The sequence below is a fragment of the Ursus americanus genome, chromosome 2 (genome assembly GCF_024610735.1).
Source record: "Ursus americanus isolate L20-20 chromosome 2, mUrsAme1.1.p, whole genome shotgun sequence".
Lineage (NCBI taxonomy): Eukaryota > Metazoa > Chordata > Mammalia > Carnivora > Ursidae > Ursus > Ursus americanus.
In genome coordinates this window covers 101,315,619-101,329,233 of record NC_142128.1, presented here as the reverse complement: position 1 = coordinate 101,329,233, position 13,615 = coordinate 101,315,619, and the positions used below count along the sequence as shown (strand labels likewise).

At 49.6% G+C, this 13,615-nt stretch overlaps 1 long non-coding RNA gene across 1 annotated transcript in view; it reads right to left on the bottom strand.

Moving 5' to 3' along the window:
* Positions 1-9,208: 9,208 nt before the first annotated feature.
* LOC123791584 (uncharacterized) overlaps positions 9,209-13,615 on the bottom strand; it is a 44,965-nt gene continuing 40,558 nt past the window's right edge. The window contains exon 5 of the long non-coding RNA XR_006779456.2: positions 9,209-12,133. This is a non-coding gene — a long non-coding RNA (uncharacterized LOC123791584). The remainder of the gene's footprint in view (positions 12,134-13,615) is intronic.

Here is a 13,615-nt window from a genome sequence, read left to right as displayed (position 1 = left end):
AAGATACGTATTTTAATATGTATTTTTTGCCTCTAGAGGTGGAATGAGCTTATCAAGGAAGAGAAGGCAGGTCCTCAGTGTCACAGGTGATTTTGTTTCAGATGTTCTCCCTGTTGCTGGGAAGCTGGGTCAGAGCAAGGATGACAGCCCCTCACACCTGCTCCTCGGCCAGCTCAGCCCCCCCCCCCCCCCGCCAAGGCTTTGTCCTCTTTGGTGACCAGCCTTCTTGCCTTGACCGCTCCCCCTTCCCCCCCCCCTGCCCCGGGAACAAGCACCAGTGGCCCATGAACCTGACATCAGCATGCATTCTTACTGCCTCCGGGGTTTGTGGGTGACACCAAACACGGTACAAGGGCAGAGCCACGGAGGGGAGCGTCCTTGGTGGTGGTTCTCACTTCTGGGCTTCCTGCCTCTGGCACCGACTGCACAAACAGGGATGGAAAAGCCTTCCACTTTAATGAGCCACAGCCTGCTTTTCCTTGGACTAGCCTGATTTCTTTCCTGCTCTCTTTGGAGGGAACGGGAGGGTTGTTCAAAAGCACGTTGTGTTTATTCCCAAGGAAAAGAGCTGGCTTCCTCTTCAGCCCTTTTTCTGCTCTTTGTTACTCGTAAATTCCAAGGCTCCAGCCACCAGCTAGGCAAATTTACAAGTTATTATTAGCAGCTATGTGGAAACCTCACAGTGGAAATGTTTTCTGATAAAAGCACTGAGGACATCCTTTGTTAAAAACTATTTCAGAAAAACTTCCTTGCTTCGCTCTGTTCCAGCTGCTGTCTGTTCTCCCAGATCATCTGCAGTCGCTTTACAGCTTGGAGAACGGGCCTTTTAATAGTCGTTCGTTCTAGGTAGTGGGAAGTTGAGTTTTAAAGCAGTAGTTAGACGTTTCTGTAACTTTATCAGAAAAAAAAAAAAGACAAGCCCTAAAACCCGTCGCTTTCCGTCCTCTTCCCGAGGTGATGTTGGCTCTGCTGCTGTCTCAGTCCCCAGGGCGGTGAGCAGGGCCACGCGGTTTCCTCTGAGCACAGGGAGATCTCCGTGTTCCAGTTCTCCCACCTAACAACCGTGCTTGCCAACCATTCTTGCTGGACCTGGACGCGAACCACTGATGCTGAAGATTACACAACAAAATAAGGAGATCGAGTGTCCCCGGGGACGTCTCTGCTGGGCTCCACTGGGGATGACTAGCGTTGTTCCAGGGGCTGTGTGCTGTTCCCAGGGAGAGGAAGCAGGCTCAGGAGGTGGACAGAACCTACTAGAGCTGCCGGGGTGTTCGGGGGGGGCCAACATGACACATTGCTTGATACTGAGGGAGCTGAGGACACCGGGGCCAAAGTGTTGATCCCAGAGCTTCAGGTTCTAGTTAGACCCAACCTCGCCTGCCACCTGTTGACCAACCAACAGCATCCTTCAGGTCGTGGTTCTCAAGCTTACGTCTGCAGCAGAAGCCCCTGTACAATGGGTTAAAACACAGACTTCGGTACCTACCCCCAGAGTTTCCCACTCAGTAGGACTAGCGGCAGGTGTCAGGCCGGACAATTTGCATTTCTCTCTCTTTCTTTAGATTTATTTATTTATTAAAGAGAGAGAGTGCACAACAGGGAGGGGCAGGGGGAGAGGGAGAAGCAGACTCCCCGCTGAGCAGGGAGCCTGATGCCGGGCTCAATCCCAGGACCCTGAGATCTGCATTTCTAGTAAGTTCCTAGGTGACGCTGCTGCTGCTGCTGGTTGGGGTCAACACTTAGAAAATCACAAATTTAGGGGCGCTTGGGTGGTGCAGTCAGTTAAGCGACTGACTCTTGGTTTCGGCTCAGGTCGTGATCTCAGAGCCATGAGATCGAGCCCCAAGTCGAGCTTCTCGCTCAACGGGGAGTCTGCTTGAGATTCTCTCATTTGGCCCCTCCTGTTTGTGCACACGAGCTCTCTCTCTCTCTCAAATAAATAAATAAATAAATCAAAAAAAAAAAAGAGAGAGAGAGAGAGGGAGAGAAAGAAAAAGAAAATCACGGGTTTAGAAGATGTGCCTGGTAGTTTTGTTGTATCCGCGTGCTGGGAGGAGGAAGTGTGGTAATTTTGTAGTTCTGTGCTTCTAGGTATGTTTATAACCTAACAGTGCACCCAGGGTGCCTGGGAGGCTCAGTCGGCTAAGCACACCTCTCTACCATTCTGTGCTCCAAAAGCTGGGGAGGGGCGCTGTTTGGGAAAGGGCACATCAGCGTGGACCTCACCCCAGAAGGTATTTCCTCAGGTCTAACGGTGACCCCTGCCCTCTACCCTGCTTGGAAGTTAGCTTGCAAGTTGCATTTCTAGGTTGTTGTAAGTTCGCTAAGGGTATTTCTCAGAATGGCACAGCATAGCTGGTGTTTGAAGCCAGATTTTGGGGTACCCTAATTCTACCTACCCATCATGTCCTACCCATCATGTTTGCTGTTCCCGTGGCCCTTCATTCCCCTCAAGCTGGTCGAGTGTCTGGATGTCATCGGTCTATGCCAACCACTCAGCCCCATGGAGCCCCAGGGGTTTGGCAGCAAGCCTCCGTGCACTGCAGACCAGCTAGTTGTACCTAGGAATTCTCGGGGTTCCAGCTGTCTTCCAATGTGATTTAGAGTTGAGTTATTGGTGACACAAATGGAATTACTCAGGAAGTGGAAAAATCCTTGATATGTGTGTCCTGTGTGTTAGGAGACGGTGGAGAGCATGGGGAGGGGGAGGGGCAGTCTTCGTTTTCATCGCTCAGTAAATTTCCCCCAGTCTCCGCTTCCAACATTTGGCACTGGGAGGAAACCCCATAATCTAAAATCTTGATCAGCAGGAGCAGAGGGCAAAGGGTTGGTAATGTATCAGCGTTTTCTTGTATAGCAATGGAACTTGATTTGTGCCGTGGGACTTTATTTTTAGAGCAGTGGAGAGTGTCTCCATGGGGTTATGGTTGAGATTTTTGTCCTCCTTTATGTAAGATAATAATTCATTATACACATACTGTATTGTACAAACCCTTCTGTTGTTTCCAAATTCTCATATACAGAAAAGTTTAAACAACAACTCTCTTAAAAGAGCACTCCTCTCTTACCCCTGCACATTTCGGAAGTGTTTTAGAAATCTGCCTGTCCTCGGTGACGCTTACACAATCTTTTTTCAGATAGTCAAATTAGAGACTTCGTGACTTTCCTTTCTGTGAACTATGGGGGCCGTTTGGTGACTTCTCTGGAGAGACAGAAATACATTGTAACTATTTGCCATGAAAAAAAAACCTTGAGAATCATCAGACCCACATTTGTGTTTTAATACATCTTGCCACTAGATGGCAGTATAGTAACGGACAGGACAATCTGGGGTGTCTCTTCACCCATTTTAAATACGCTCAGAGTCCTAAACCGGTCTAGTAGAATCATCAGGTCCTCGTCAGCCCCAGCAGGGTGGACTGGGGCCCAGGACCTCCGTCCTGAGCAAGACTCCTATGAGCTTACTAGTGGTTGCAGGAAATCCTTTTACCTCCAGATCTGGAATAATTATCATGCATTTATTCTTTTTTAATATTTTTTTTTATTTATTTGAGAGAGAGCACAAGCAGGGGGAGCTGGCGCAGGCAGAGGGAGAAGCAGGCTTCCCGCCGAGCAGGGAGCCCGATGCGGGGCTGGATCCCAGGACCCTGGGATCATGACCTGAACCGAAGGCCGAGGCTTCACTGACTGAGCCCCCCAGGCTCAGAACAGCTTTGGGCTTTGCTACTTTTTAATATTTGGATGTCAGAATGTATAATTTATCACTACTCCCTGACAGAGCTGCTGTGTATCCAACATTCAAATACAAATGCGTATCTTTCCATTAGAATTTCGTCTCCCCTTCCTCACGTCTATGCTCTCCTTCGTTGAGGTTTAAAAAGCAAGCAAGGCTAGTGGTTGGCAGCTTCTCTCCCACATGACGTGTGACCCGGAAAGGAAGCAATGGCTTTTCTGGGCTTCCGTCCCTCCTCGGGATTAACAATCCACTGCTCTCTGACATTGCTGTCTTCCTTCCTCCCTGACTCTGAGGGTGTCGTTGTCAGGGATTCCGTGCCCCAAGAGGGCAAAAGAAAACCAGGCCACGGGGACTTACATGGACATTTAAACATTTTGAAGAATGGCAAGTTTGGCTTAATTTCTCATATACTTGAGACCCTCCAACAGGATTAGAAAGCGAATGGGGCCCTCCATGGCTGGTAGAAGACAACAGCTATTTCTGTAGAAATAGTCCGAGAAGAAAACAAAATCCACAGCAATAGAGAAAATGGAGCAGATTTGCTGTGTGGAAGTTTTCCCACCTGAGGAACCAGGGTGACAGATGGAATCTCACATGGGCCCCGGGGCTGTAGATGTGCAGACACCACTCACCTGTTTGGGCTCTGACTCCTCCCCCCAGCACGTTCAGGCTCCTTTAGGGGGCTGGCCCTGCCGAGCTCATTCACTGGGTCACTGCTGCGGCCCGTGTCACTGTTCAGTGACAGGCTTTCCTCTGTCCCCATGGCCCCTCCAGGGAGCGCCATAATTGTCACCATCATGAACTGGCCCTCCACACCCTGAGCCTGGGGTGCTCACTGGCCCTGGGGTAAGATGCCAAAGCCAGAGGAACAAAATCCTAGCCTTGCCAGCCCCTGACCCTTGTCAGCTCCCAGGAAGGCTTCCGCCATCCCAGATGGCTACTGATGCCCCCTCTGTCCCCTGCTCGTGGGGGGGCCTTTACTATCCTAGGTTCTGTGCCTTCAAGGGCCAGAGAGTGGAGCCCAGCTCTGGGGGCACAGAGGCCATGCTGCTTGTGGGGCTGGAGTGGCCTTCCTGGCATCTGGGCATCAGGGAGGACCTGAGGGAGTGGAGACTGGTCTAGGGCTGAAAATGGGGCCGCCCTGCCTCCCAGGGCCATTCTAACCATCCCAGCCTGCGTTCCCACTCTGAAGAACACACACCCACTCCTCTCCCCCATCTGTTAGGAAATCACTTTTCCCAGAAACAGGTGCTTCCTCAGGCCTTGAGAACCCTATTGTCCTGACCTTGGGCACATCTCTGGGGCCACTCCCAGGAATATTTCTATGGGAGGCAAAGCCTTCATTCTTCTGCTCTCTTTATCACAGCTCTCCCCGGGAGCCTTATCTTCCAGCCACATCACGTGAAGCCTCCAGATATAGACCATATATAGCAATAAAATTTATTGCATTATAATCGCATGCAGGGCTATGTGGGTAATCAGCTTTGGGTGGGGAGGGAGAGAAAGCTCTAACTTGCAGCATTTGCTCAATTCCATGGTGGAAATACTCTCACCACCGCCAATCTCAAACTACCAGTGTGATATTCCAGAACTTGGAAACTGGGAACAGACACACCGACTCCAGCCCACCACTGACAGCATGAGTTCCCAGAGCTTCTTCTCTGGTCTTGTTCAAATCCCGATAGGTGGAGGAGGTGAGGAGGTCAGATAGTATTTTTTTTTATGGTGTCATAATACTTATTGTTGAATATTAAGAATTACAAACTCTGACTTATATTAAAAAATGCAAATTTAAAAATATGCAGAGATGGCTCAGTCGGTTAAGCATCTGCCTTCAGCTCAGATCATGATCCCGGGGTCCTGGGATCAAGTCCCACTTTGGGCTCCTTGCTCAGCGGGGAATCTGCTTCTCCCTCTGCCTGACCTTCCCCCCGCTTGTGCTCTCTCTGACAAATAAATAAATTAAATCTTTACAAAAAATAAAAAATAAAAAAATATGCAGAGGTTTTCCATACCCTATGGGATACGATAAAGGTTTCTGATCTCAAAATTAAAAGAAGCTAAAAGCAAAGCAGGTTCATAACGCCATTAATAGGTGAATGCAAACACTGTTTTCACGTAAGGGCCATGTACTCAGACTGGTATGCTTGGAGGCTTTCTGAGGGCAGACAGGATTACTCCCACCTTATAGACGACGACTCTTCTGTGCCCCACACAGGTGGCTGGATGAACACTCTATCCATTTGAGGCATGTGCATTTGTCACACAGACCATATGCAGATTTTCAAAGGAAACGTCCAGAAACTGGTTTTCACAGCTCTTAGAAACCCTCACTCAGGAAGGGATATAGAAGGATCAAGAAAAAGGAGAGGGGGGTTTGTTAAGAAAGTCATGACTGCAGTGGCCTCCCCAAAAGGGGTGGGGCTGGGGCTCTTCCCTCCTTCCCCTCACGTCTGGCAAGACAAGATCCACTCTGAGACCTGCCCCAATGGCTCAGAAAGCTCCAGCAACAGCCTTGGCAGTGGAAAGAGGTAGAAAAAAGAGAAAACAGGGCTTCATTTGAGCAAAAACTACACCCCGCAGAAAGTGGGGACCAACCTTCCTGGGCCTCAGGATGGAGAGAGCAGGCCAGCCGACATCCTGAATTTGATCCAAGAGTTGGCTTGAGAGGTGCGGGGATGAGGGAAGCAAGGGGGGGTGGGGGGGGAGGTGGCAGGGGGAGAATCTGTGTGTGGGGAGCAGCCTGAGCATGACATCCCGGTGCCTGAATGAGACTAACACAAACAAACAAGCAGACCCAGGAAAGAGAGTCGGTTCAACTATGGGCCCCGTCCTTAGCCTGATAAGAGCCATGCCATCCCCTGACCCCTGCTCCTTCCCACGTGCTGGGCACAGGAAGTGCTGTGAAGCCCCACCTTGGAATGAACATTACAGTGTTACTCTGCTGGATTCTTGGCCCAGACACCTCATTCTGAAACAAGACCGTTTTGTGATTTGAATGTCCGTCCATAGAATGACCTCATACCTCAGAGCCAGCAGAAAAAATTCTGGAGTTCATGGGGTTTTTCACCGAATGGCAGGAGGGAGCTTTCCCTGTGGAATACATTTGGAAGGACCCCCAGCCCCCGGGGGAGGGGCAGAAATACAGCTGCTTTTGGATCGAATCTTGCGGGTGCAATGTGGATTTGGCAGGCCTTGGGGACCAGCCTCATGGCAGAGCTTCTTGGGGCGGGCCCTGTGGTAGCAGCCATCTGGGAGGAGTGGGGCCAGCCCAAGCTGACTCCACGGGAGGGGCTACTTCCATTGACTCTGAATTGAGGTAAAGGCTGAGTTTTAAAATGCAACTTTTAATAAGATGATACGTTTGCAGATGGAGTCACGGCCTGAGTCAAAATCCCATGGGACAGATTCCCACTCCCATCTGTGTAGTCTGCGCAAATCTCCTCCCAGCCCCCTCCCTGACTCACCAAGGGTGGGGATTGAACACGCAGCGCCCCCACCCCCCAGCCCAGCCTTCTGCAGAAGCCAGCACTCCAACCGACCGCTCTAACCAAATTTCACCCTGGGATGTGTCCGAGGCAGGAGAGACGGCTGGGCTTGCAGGCAGGTACTGGTTCCAGGTTGCTGCCTCTGCTCCCGGGGACAAGCATCCGGCTCCTTAGGGATAGAGTGTGCGTCAAAGATGTTAATGGAAAGCTGAATGACCGTGCAGCAAGCGGCCTGAAGCATTGCGCCCGGGGGCAGCTGCAGAGAGATCTTTGTCTTGTCTGCGGCGCTGTGCAAGGGCTGGAATTTTTGCTCCGCTCCAGGCAGTGGGATGTTTGCACAGCGTGTGTGTGTGTGTGTGTGTGTGTGTGTGTGTGTGTGTGTGTGTGTGTGTGTGTGTGTGTGTGTGTTTCTGAGAGCCGCCGCCGCCGCCTCCGCGGGCCGCAGCTGGTGTTGCCGGGGCAGAAGCGCTGAGTCACTGGCTGTGCAGCGGCTCTTACATCACGTTTCATTGTCCTTTCTTCCTTTCGAGGCTTTTAAGGGCTCTTTCAGTGTTTTTGTTTTGCTTTGTGTTTGCCTCGAGCTTATCCCTGGCTGGAAATCGGGGTGTAACAACCGAGAGGCCCCGGGCTTCCGCAAAAGCCGCGCGGATGCCGAGAACGCCCAGCAGCCCAGGTCCGTGCTCTGAGCGCCCAGCGGCCCAGGCGGCAGGTGCCGCGGGCAGGGCGGAGGCGGGGTGGGGGCGCGGGTAGGGGTTCTGAACTGGAGCCGGTGAGTTTCACAGCCCCCTTATTCGTCGTCGTTCGGGCCCTCGTTTTAGCCCAAGTGTAACAGGTGGTGCTAATTATCTGTGCGACATAAATTCTTGGAAAGCTGGCTTCTACAGAGGGCCCTACGCATTTGTTTAAAGGACTGTTTGACCCAAACAGCTTGTCACTGTATTGAAAACAAAAATTTGGTTATAAAAATACCTACTTATTATGGAAAAGTTGGGGGCATAAACAGAAAAACTTAAGGGATAAAATTAAAAAAAAACCAGCTATTCATAATCCATCACCAGGGGATGTTCGCTGTTACCATTTTCATATGTAATTTTCCAATATTTTTCCTATCTATGAACCGATATACACATACATTTTACATAATTGGGCCCACATTGTACATTGTCTTTAATCTGAAAAATATCCTGTATGTTCTTAGTCATTAAGCCATATCCTAGAAGTGCTACGAATTAGCCCGGTTATCAGCAAAGAGATATTGCTACATCTTTCATTGTTTTCTCTGAGGTCACTTCCTTTCTATTTCTAGCATCTTTGTCTTGCCAAGATAGCCTCCCCCGAAAGTCGCACCACTGCAGGGTTGCTGAAGCATTTTCTTAGGTAACCATCTCTTTTTCTCTTCGCTGCTGAGAAATCCCTAATGTGCATCTAACCAGGTCAGGGATTTCCAAACTGGAGGGCCCATCAGAACCATCTGGAAGGCTCAGCAGAGGGCGCTGAGCTTCATTCCCTCAGTTTCAGATTAAGTAGGGCTGGCTGGAGTGGTGGGGCAAGCTCCCCAGTAGGGTGGCTTGTGCTGCCCCCCACTGAGACCACTGATATGGGGGAACGGATGGACAATTTGATTACTCCAAGTCCCCTCCTAGGGTTCTTGGCTACTTGTCCTCTTTCCCTTAGTGCCTTTATCTTGTCTCTGGAGCTCTTGCCTTTTTTTTTTTTTTTAAGATTTATTTATTTATTTTGGAGAAAGAGAGCAAGTAGGGAGAGGGACAGAAAGAGACAAGAGACTCCACACAGAGCATAGAGCCCCACGTGGGGCTCAATCCCAGGACCCTGAGATCATGACCTGAGCCAAAGACAGACGCTTAACCAACTGAGCCACCGAGGTGCCCCTCTAGAGTCCTTGCCTTTAACCACTACCTATGTTGTCCCTTCATGGTGTCACCCATGCATACAAAGGACAGAAACAGTTTCCTTTTTTTAAAAAAGATTTTATTAATTTTTATTTGAGAGAGAGAGAGAGCTTGTGCACAAGTGGGGGAAGGGGCAGAGGCAGAGGGAGAAGCAGACTCCCTGCTGAGCATCATGACCTGAACCGAAGGCAGACACTCAATCGACTGAGCCACCCAGGTGCCCCCAGAAACAGTTTCTTCATGGAGGATGGGAACCAAAGGGTTTGGAGAACCGCCCCCCCCCAGTGCCCCTGAGAGCGGAGGCCAGAGTGATCTGTCCTTCAACGTCACAGCATCACATTCTCCTGAAGAGCTGGCTTGAAAGGAAATGCACAGATGCCCAGACTATTTGTTAGAGGAAGTGACACATTATCCTCTCCCAACATCTGGTAATTCCTGAAAGACAGTCAGTCCCGATAATAGCGCCCGCTCACCAGAAGCTTGCGTCTTCTCTCCCCGGGGAGGTGGGGGGGCAACCAAGGAGAACAGAGTCTATTTCCGGTAGCAGCCCCGGGGGGACGCCTGATGAGGGGGAGCAGGGTCACCAGCGCCACTGTTCTGTTCTGTGAGCCAGCAACACACACTTCCTTCCTGTCCAGCCACGAACAGCAGCGTCTGAAGTTCCAAATCTTCCACGGAGAGCTGAAAAGAAGGAAAGATGCCATCCCAGGCCAGGAGGGCTGGACACAAGGGCAGATGGACCGATGACCCGGGGAGAGGAGATCCGGCAGAACACCGGGTTGAGGCTGCAGAGCTGGGTCGGGTCGAGTGGCCGCCCTCACGTGCAATGATGACTCAGAAGGACCCAGACGCATCCGACTGCCCCTGGGCTGGGAAATACACGTAGTTTTGCAGCCCCGAGGCATATTCTGGAGGCAAAATGTAACATGCAGACAGAAGGGGGGGGGCGCTGAGCGGGGTGCCTAACTTCGCCAGATTAATCGATGTCACGCAGGGGAGGAGAAGCAAAGTCTTGACCTCAGCCTGAGATCGGAGGAGGGGTGGGTGCCTCTGGACTGACCCCGTGTGGCATCTAGAACGATGGAGCGACCTGATGTTGAGGTCTGAGGGAAGCAAGTTGTGTTCTTCCCTGGCGGAGGGGGTGGGGCGGACAGGGGTGGGGAGGGTACCTTTGTCTCGGGATCTAAGGGCATTTGTGGGGCCAGGCCCTTGTTTTGTTCCAGCCACGGCACTCTGCTGAAAGCATCCTGGGAATCCGGCCTGCAAACAGAAAGAGCATTTCCTTGTGTGGGTTTCCTGTTTAGGTCTGCGTAGAAACCCAGAGGATCGCGTGGCCTCGTAAATCCTCTAGACATTACTGGTGTAGAGCTGGATGCCATGGGAAACTTGCGCGCAAATAGAAGGAGGGGGAGAGTGCGTTCACCCTCAGGGTTCTGCGTGCGTTTCAGGCTTGTGTTTTGGGATCTGTAAATAGAGGGGGTTGGGCCAGCGGACATGATTATGAAGGTCCTTTCCAGCTTTGACCTTCTCAGATTCCGCTTTTCCCTGGAGGGTCACTGAGCTCTCGCTGTCCCGCTCAGCATAATGGGGGGTCTGCTGAGCCGCTCCCCGAACAGAGGCACCGTGAAAGCCGCAAAGAATCAGGAAGTTGCTCTAGAAGATCCTTTAGGCTCCTTCACAGCAAAAAGGTACTTTTGAACTCTGGTAATTCCCAGACTTTCCTAAACACGTAATTTATTCCAAAAACGACAGACACCAAGCTCAGGAGTGTTGCGGGAGCCTGGCGGCTGGGATTTGGCCCAAAGCAAGTTCACAGAGCAACCCCCAAGGTGTTGCCTAAAGTGTGTATTAGGGGACATCACCCAATTTCAGGGCTTTTTAAAACTTCCTTAAAACTCAGTTTCCGCATCTGGCAAGTGGGCACGCAGACGTGTTGGCTTAATGGAAGAAGCCATGTTTTCATTCTTATTCTGAGTCCGAACCCCCAGATTCTCTAGCAGATTTCATGTGGAGTCTGACCAGACATTGGGGTATAGCTGGGAAAGTGATTGGGCAAGAGCAAGGCTTCTGGCCGAAGTTTCTTGGGTCCGCCATGCTTTGTTCCAGTGAGGATGTTTTCCTTGTCTTACGCCTCCGTGTTTTCTTGTTTTCTCATTTGTCCTTGTTAGCGTCATTACAAAAAAATGTGTGTATATATATATACACACACACATATATATGTGTGTATATATATGTATTTGTCATATGGAACTATCCTTTTTCAGGGGGAAAGTACTACAATGATATTGAGTCGCACGAGGTTAATCTCCTTAGTCTGGAAATGCTGACTTTTCGTAAGTTAATTGGATTTTCTACCAAAATGTGGATAAAACCATTTACGCAGTAAAATTTCCGCGGACAGGTTTGCTCCCTTAGCGTTCAGCATTGCTCTTATCTTAGGTCTCTCAGACAAGAATTGTGATGTTTGTCTGTAAACCTCACCCCCTCGGACATGTTCTTACAGGTAGATAAATCCGCAAAGGAAAATAACTTCCTAGGTCCCATTCTGTCATTTCTTTTCCAAATTTTGCTTTTCACATATCTGAGATGAATGCTCCTTTTCCCCTACTGACTTTGAACGGGGTCTTCACTCCTGATGTGGGAGGAAGGTAAAACGATACGAAGTTCTAAGTTTTCTGGGTCAGCACTCCCTAGAACACTGGTCCAGAGAAAAGTATTTTCAAAAGGGATTCCTGTGGCCCAATATGCTTGGCATATGCTGCCGTCTATGAGAGGCTCTGATGTGCTCAGAGCTCTGGAAATTCATGCAATAAAGAAACGTGTTTTCTCAGTATTTCAGGATCTCAGTATTTCCCAACTTTTCTGGTCAAGAAAAACTCTTTTTATAGTCTGTCTATAGGATCTGATGACAAATGAAGGAGTCGGTGTTCCATGGGACACAACTTTGAGAAATGTTCCTTTCAGCAAAAAGGTAGAGTTTACCGTCTTGTATTTAATGCCTGGGGATATAGAGAGAGACAGATGTCAGCATGTAAAGGCAATGTTTCTGCTCCTTTCAGAACTTTAGCAATAGATAAGGATGAGCATAGCTCTGGAGAAGTTTCCATAAAAGAAGCATTAGAAAGCAACACACCAAAATTTCGTTTGTGGCTATTGGTGCTGGTAGAATGATAGGCCATATGTTTTTTCTTCTTCCTAGTTTTGTTTTCCCCATATCTTTCATGTGAACATGAATTATTTTTGTATCTGGGGTGAGAAACAAAATAAACTTTATTATTTATTTATTATTTATTTATTTTAAAGATTTATTTGTCAGAGAGAGAGAGAGAGCGAGAGAACACAGCAGGAGGGATGGCAGAGGGAGAGGAAAAAGCAGACTCCCCGATGAGCAGGGAGCCCATCTCGTCCCAGGACCCTGAGATCATGACCTGAGCATAAGGCAGACGCTTAATGGACTGAGCCTCCCAGGCGCCCCTCTTTGGTTTCTAAAGTAGGGAGAGGTATCCCGCCTTCCCTCTGTTCTGAGGTTCCCCCCTCTATGGGAAGGTCATTTAAAGCCTAGGTAGCCAGAATGACAAACACGGGTGACATTTAGGTATTCTGGAAGAAGGCTGCCAGGATCTTGGAGAGACGGGGCAAGCAGGGAGCAGCCACGTTCAGAGGCGCTCCCACCCTCCCGGAGCTGTGTGACGCATCCTGAGATGGGAAACGTCCACCACATTTCTCGATCAGTTGCCCCTCAAGAAGAAAAGACCTCTCAATAAAATCCACACTAAGTAATAAAACAAGAATTAGCAATTTGCCGAGGAACCAGGAGGCAATTGTAGAATGCCTGTCTGATGCGAGGCTAGGTGGCCGCTTACTCTGTCGGTCAACCACGTGGATGGTCCACAGGGCAGCGACCAAGAGAAACGAAGGAATAACAAAGCAGCAGAAGAATTGCTTTTGTTTTCCTCTGAAGAACTCATTTAGGGAAGCTGATTAAATAGATACGACCTCAGAGAAAGGCCCTGCAGACGCAGGAACGGGAAAGGAGTGGACAGTGTGAACACAGATCTTTCATTGACTTCCTCATCGGGGAACATCTTTCTCTGCGAGCATCCAAACATTGGGGTTGAGTCCAGAGACCAAAAGATGAGGTCCAGGGGGAGAGTCCACATACTGAGGCTGCCGTCAAATTCTTAGATGGGCTTGATCATGGCCGAGTTTGGAGTCTTAGGAGTGTACCCGGAAATCAGTGATTAAAAAAGGAGAAAAATCCCTTTGTTTTGGAACTAATATGGATATGCTCGACTCGGAGTAAGTGAGGTCTAGTTTGAGAACCTCAGGAAGTTGAGTTTATGTGAAATGTCTATATTATCATAATTTTCCATGGCGAGTTGCTTCTCTTTTGCTTCTCGAGTGTCGAGACCCTTGCATAGCTTCTGTTGTTGATGGGACCTTTTGAGGACCATCAATATCTTCGCAGAGAAGGCGCTCCC